Source organism: Parambassis ranga, unplaced genomic scaffold, assembly GCF_900634625.1.
Source record: "Parambassis ranga unplaced genomic scaffold, fParRan2.1 scaffold_24_arrow_ctg1, whole genome shotgun sequence".
Lineage (NCBI taxonomy): Eukaryota > Metazoa > Chordata > Actinopteri > Ambassidae > Parambassis > Parambassis ranga.
Window position 1 is genome coordinate 354899 of NW_021144797.1, and position 7075 is coordinate 361973.

Sequence of the window (7075 nt, forward strand, 5' to 3'; positions counted from 1 at the left end):
AAAGAACAAACCCGAACAAACTTATTATACCTTAACGTTATGATTCAATGTTGAGCTAATGCCACAGCCACAAAAAGACATTTCTCCCAGCTGCTAGACAGCAAGCCTTATCTAGACATGGAGGACAGTCTCCTCGTGGAGGACAGTGATATGCAAAGTGTTCAGTCTTTGTTGACACAGTTAGAAGAAATCTTTGTTCATATCTTTACCAACATGTGCTTTGTGTTGTTCTTCCACCGACTGAAACATGAAGAATAAGCGGTCACACATGGCTCGTTGGTCTAGGGGTATGATTCTCGCTTCGGGTGCGAGAGGTCCCGGGTTCCAATCCCGGACGAGCCCTCATCTTTGAACTTCAGTAGATTGGATGGCTGCCTCATGTTTACATGAACAGGATTAATCTTTAACCCAAATAAGTTTATGGTCAGTTTATGGGTGTATGAGAATAAGTTCTTAGGAGTTACAACAGACCGCACACTTTGTTGGAAACCACATATAGAATACATCAAAAGTAAGCTATGTAAAGCTATAGGCATAATCTATAGAATTAAGAACGAATTAAACAAGAAATGTCTGTTTATCTTGTACTCATCACTGCTGTTACCATACATGTCATACTGTGCAGAAATTTGGGGAAATATTGGTAAAACAATTATTGATGCAATAGTGAAGCTTCAAAAAAGAGCAATAAGAATCATAAACAAAGCCTCATACTGTGAACATACTAATACGCTTTTTGTGGAATCCAATGCTTTAAAATTGATGGACATTGTATATTTAAAAACACTGGAAATACCATTTCATGCCATGAACAAAAATCTTCCGTTTAGCCTACAAGAGTTATTTAAATTCAGAGATAGGCATTATAATTTAAGAGGTTAATTTATTTTTGAGAGACTTAAAGTAAGAACTAATGTCAAGCGTAGATGTATTTCTGTTTTAGGCATAAAACTGTGGAATGAGCTTTCTGCTGGAACCTCTCATTTAATGACTCACATTTAGAACTTTTGACTTTATGTGGAGGAGGGATTGATTTTGGAACGAGGAGGCGGCAGCCTGCGATTCCACCACTAGATGTCAGCATTGCACAGCATTGGTGGTTCAGTTCACACAGAGCAGGTGAGAAGACAGGAAGTCATTCCGGCCCGTCTCTATCAAACTACTGAACTCTGAACTGTAACAGTCACTCAGACACTGTACATTCATACTGGTACATTCATGTCAGGCTCTTTACTGTGTAAAGGTTTTTACACAATAGTAAATATGTTCTTTAGATACAACTCAGGGATTTAAATGCTGTCTAGGTATTTCAATATTTATTATATATTTCTATTTCATATTTCAATTTTCTTTTCTTCTATTTGTCTGTAACAAACAAAAATTTCCCCTCGGGGATAAAAAAAGTAATTTCTGATTCTGTAACCTGCGATTCCACCACTAGATGTCAGCATTGCACAGCATTGGTGGTTCAGTTCAGCTTGAGAGAATGCAAAGAGTGTGCAAAGCTGTCATCAAAGCAAAAGCTGGCTGCTTGGAAGAATGTCAAACATCAAACATATTCTGCTTGGTTTAACACTGTTTGTTCACTACATCATTCCACATGTGTTCCTTCATAGCTCTGATGTCTTCAGGATGAATCTACAATGTAGAAAGTCATAAAAACAAAGACAAACCACTGAGTGACTTTTGACTGGTACATTTAAAATGTCATCATATGTCCTAACCAGCAGGGGGAGCACTGATCATAAACTCTCTGTCTCACATGTTATTGTCATGTGTTTTTATGGAAGATGATGCTGACTGTTGTTTTCTTGCTTCTCTCTGTAAACAGCTTGTAAACAGCAGCTTCCCTGAGGGGAAACTCAGCTAATAAATGATGCTGTAACCTCTGGGACTTGATCTGCTGGGTGGGAGTCCACTACATTATCCATCCATCCTCATCCATCCAGCTACACCCTCCCTCCTAAAATGCAGGCTGGAGGATGCGGGCATCGATCCCGCTACCTCTCACTTGCGCTTACTGCATCGCGCTAGTCGAGCCAAAGTAAGCCCAAAGTAAGCCCACATTAGCCAATCACGTTCCTTTCCCTGGGCTTACTTTTGACCAATCACGTTCCTTTCCCTGGGCTTACTTTTGAACAACCAATCGCGTTCCTTCACTGTGGCTTACTTTTGACCCTTCCTCGTGAAAACGGTAAGATGAAGTTTACTTCACCTTATTTAATTTACTATAAATCGGCCATTGTCTGTTCAGATACAGTCTGTACCTTAAGAAAACAAAACAGGCCGACATAGCGATATAGCGATTGGACATTATATAGCACACGTTTTCTTCGACGTACCCGTCAACCTCTAAATACCGACCAAAAAATGTCACTACCATTGATCGCTATCGCTATCATGGCCACCCGCTAACAGGCTATACGTGCAGTATTCTCTGTAAACTGGTAGATATTGCTCTATTGTTCGTTTTATGTAATGTACACATAACATACTAATATGCATGTAATACCTTGTAATGGTGTAAACCGCTTTTTGTAGATGTAAAGTAGCCTACATGTAGGCTAATCCAGGAGGTCATTCACTATCTCTATAAACTATAAACGTAGGATATTGATCAGTTCAGAAATTCCAGTTTTAACATTAATATAGTAAAGTTAAGGATTCAGACATTGGGGTTTTCAAAATACATCAGAATAAATCAAAATAGAATACTTTTTACTCTTACAAATTAATTTATGTTATGATGTTAAAATGGTTTGTTTTCAGGTGGGTGTTTTATTACAATCCCTCCCCTTTAACAACTTACCTCTACAAATATTTAAATAAAGGTACAATACAATAGCTCAATGAAAATAACATGGTTTTGCTTTGTAGGAGACACAGTAGTACACATTATCATAGTAATGTGAATTACTTTATCAATCCCTGTGGGGAAATGAAGTAGCTTGTTAAATGATCACACTCTAAAAGTACAGGTATCTTTCAGCTGTAATTGTGTTTTCATTTCAGAAAATGTATGCTTATCCGGTTTTTAAGCGGCAGTCGGCTACATCACAGCGTCTCCTCATGGCGCCATCAGAGGAGGCGATGCACACGCAAAATGTGGAATCTGGAAGGGCCAAACCTGAAGAGGAAGTGCTGGCGGAGGCCAGAACTTTTGTGAGTGTAAACGGTGGAGACCCCAGTGACCAGTTTTTGGTGCTTGCTCACTGCAAGCTCCAGTTTGGGAAGTACCAGGGCCAGAGATTTAGATGGCTCCTGGAAAACTCTCTGGGGTATGCATTGTATTTGATGGACAGCATATCTAAAGAGACGGTGCAGGCAAACCCCCTGTCACAAAATAAGCAGCTGTTCATTCAGTACACATCTCTTATTAGAGAGATGGCAGAGGAACTGGAGAAGTTTAAAAGAAAGCAGCAATTACAAGCAGAAGCCCGGGAAACTGGAGACCAGGGATGTTTGATGGTAGAGTTTGGAGACTTCAAGGGCCGGTCCATGAAGGACGTCTATGAAGACCAGAGCAAGGAGGCCCAGGCTCTCATCAAGTACCTGATCAAGGCAGATGCCAGGCCCAAAACCAACATGGCTATTTTCAAGACATACGTCTTGAAAAGAAGGGCTTCTGCTGGAGCATGTCAGCCTGCACCTACACCTGCAGCCTCCAGTGCCTCTGCACCTACACCTGCAGCCTCCCACATGTCTGCTCCTTCACCTGCTGCCATCCAAACTGGTGTGTGGAAGACTGGCACTGTGAAAGCACTGTTGGCGCGTGGCAAACATTTGTCTCCTTCACAGCTGGCTAAAAAACTGATGTCACCAGTTAAACCCTGTGAGTGTAACTGTGCAACATGTACTGTATATGTATTCAGTTATCATTATGGCAGACTACACAGACTTATCCACTTGGTGTTTCCAGCCCCAGTACCGCAGTGCACTCTGCCAACAGAACCCCCAGCCAAACATTTGGCACAAAGGCAGCTCTTCCCTACTGGTAAGTAACATCGTACATTGTTTGTCCTTGTGTCTTGTCAACAGTAATAATTTTATTAACCTATTAATAAATGCTAATAACATTTTATATTTGTGCTGCAGGCACTTCTGTTGCCCCTTCTGGAGCGGGTGACTTTGCTGAAGACGATGATGAGGAGCTGGTATCTGCAGTGTCACAATATGAAGCACAGCAGAATACAGGTGTGGCATACGACACAAATGCAAATATTATGAAAATGTTTAGTGAAAACACACTGTGAAGTATTATTTTTGAGGAATAAAAAATCACTGTTTTTTCAAATATTTTTGTTTACAGTACAGGATTATGTCGCATCAAGCTTCAAGCGGGATGCATTCTTTGAGTGCACCTCTTCAAAACCTTAAGGATATCCAAAGGTGTTGGTGTTTTCATTTGTGTTTCCCGTTGAGAAACAATCATTGGATAACATTTTCACTAACATCACTTGCTTTTCTCACTCACTATCTGTCTAATCCCCTGAACAGGACGGAGGAGATTCATTGTTTTAATGATCACAGTAACTGTTTTTCATCACTGCAACTGTGTGCACGCTTCATGTCTGTGGGCATCACTACTTTATACTAAATTCATCACAACTTATTTTCTTTGCTCTATTCCATCTAATCCTTTTCAAATACAGCTCTGGAAAAAATAAGAAACCACAGTGGTCTCTTATTTTTTATGTCTAACTATTAATTATAATCATAATCTATTAATGCTTGTCCAAATGTATGCTGTGCAGGCAGAATGTGGACTGCGATCAAATACAACAGTCATCCTTATATTATTTTTTTCTGCATTTCTCCTTCAAAAGCTCCAGCCATTGCTCATTCAGAGGCCCGTGCTGGTCCGCCTCTAGTGGTAAAAATACCAGACCCTCCACATCATCAGCCACCTACTGAGCTCCCTCGTCACTGGAAGGATCAGCTTCCACCAGCAGGAGTGGATCCGTAAGACCCTCTTCAAGGCCAACCTACACACTGGCAAGCCAGAGCTAGTGCCCCAGCTGAAGCTTTGGTGGCATCCTCCTCAGCCCCCTCTCATTCACAGTCAGCTGCCCGCCTCACCTGACCTCTTCTTCTGTCGGCCCCTTTTTTTATGGATGCCGCTGAAGATGTGGCAGTTCCCTCTTGTCTGTGTTCGCCCAGACTGTGGTAAACACAGACTAACAGCGGCAGGACTGTATCGTACTGTGCGCAAGGTCTTAGACATCGACGGGTGGTATGACCTTGCAACAGAGTACTTGGAGTGCAAACGCTGCACAAAAAAGTATCCAGCCTGGTCCGAAGACATCTTAGGACAACTGGATATGGGCCACCGCAGTCAGTTTCCTGCTTTATTGACATACAGGTAAGTCATAATTAAGATCAAACATTATTAGGTGCTTTGATTTGTGTTATTGTTTAACCAAAAACTGCATTTGTGTTATTACACTGGTCTTTCATTAGATACTCATGTGACAACCGGGTGGTGAGGATGATGAGGGAGAGGACATTGGGCAACAGTGTGACTCAGCTTCACAAGAAGTTGATGGAGCAACATGGTGAGGCATGGACGCAGCGTGTACTGCAGTACCTCACTGCCTGTGAGCCATTTGCAAAGTCCTCCCTTGTGCAGCCTCCTGTGTTCCTTGAGCCTCCTCCCTTACCTGCCATACCTAAACCTAAGTGGCTGTTAGCTGTATACGCCAGGGATGTTCTGGGGCGACTGCATGAGGTCAAGGCCAAAATTACATCTGTCTTTGGGTCTGTGCTCAAGATTGACTCCACTAAAAAGGTATCACAGCATTTAACCTATACAGAATGTTGGCCAGATATAAATATGTTTGCGTGCATAATGAACACTCTGTTTGACCTTTTCCAAATAGGTCACAAAGAAACTCGCTGGGGCTGCTTCAGGGACAGCTGCTTGGTGCACAAATGTGGGAAATGAACACGGCCAAGTCCTTGTCTCTGTGCTCACAGCTGCCGAGGGACATGGATTGGATGCCATGGCAGCTGGCCTGATGAAGCGCTATCGGGAGGCAGGACAGATGCCCCCAAAAGTGATGTATGTGGACAGAGACTGCTGCAGTCAGCATGGCCAGTCTCGTGTTAAGGCCATGTTTTCAGAGTGGGATGACCTCGAAGTGCGCCTTGACATCTGGCATTTTATGCGCCGATTTGCTGCAGGTGTCACAACAGAGGCTCATCCACTCTATGGAGTCTTCATGGCACGTCTGTCCACGTGCATCTTTGAATGGGATCCAGAGGATGTCGCTGCTCTTCGCCGTGCAAAGGAGGGGGAGCTAGCAGCAAAGAAGACCGGCCACCTCTCAGAAAAGGCACTCAGTGCTCGCATTACCCGGAGGGAGTTGGCACTGCACTGCCGCAGGAGGACCAGAGGGATGGAGGAGACCACCAGCCTGATTGGATCACTGATTGATCACTTTGACAGTGTGGATGGGAAGGACACTCTGGGAGTTCCTCTACTGGACCATGATCGGATCCAGCAAATATGGAAAGAACAGCAGAAACATGTACTGTGTATCCAAGACCCAGAGAACTTCCCACTCTACATTAAGAAGGGGACACTGAAGAAAGGTGGTGTGGAGCTGTGCTGCTACAGGTGTGCCCGTGGCTCTACCTCCCTGGAGTCTTTCCACCTCCACTTGAACCGCTTCATCCCAGGTATCCCATATGGATTACAGTGTCTCTTTAAGTATTATAAGCACTGTAACTGTTTCCATTACTTTAAAGTAATGTCACATTCTACAGTAATATTACAGTCCTTTTCTGATGTCAGAACAGATCTTATCTCACAAGAAACTAATTTAATTACTTTTCCTCATTAATTCTGGTTATAATGATGATTTTTCATGTATTTACATAACTCTATTGCATGTAACCTCATAGTACCTCAAATGTAGCACATATCTTGCGCGTGTGTGACCCTTTTTTTCTATTTTATTTAACCTTTAGGAACCAGTGCCAGTGATGCACATTTTCAGGCCTATCTCCTTGAAGGCTTGATGCGATGGAATGAAGATCGGATGGAAGAGGCTGTAAAAGGAGCCTCTTCCAT

The 7075-nt window shown here is 42.7% G+C and overlaps 1 non-coding gene across 1 annotated transcript; it reads left to right on the top strand.

Annotated features, from left to right (window-relative positions):
- The first annotated feature begins 270 nt into the window (after positions 1-270).
- On the top strand, positions 271-342 carry trnap-cgg (transfer RNA proline (anticodon CGG)). The gene has a single exon. It is a non-coding gene; the product is annotated as a tRNA-Pro (tRNA).
- The last annotated feature ends 6733 nt before the right edge of the window (positions 343-7075 follow it).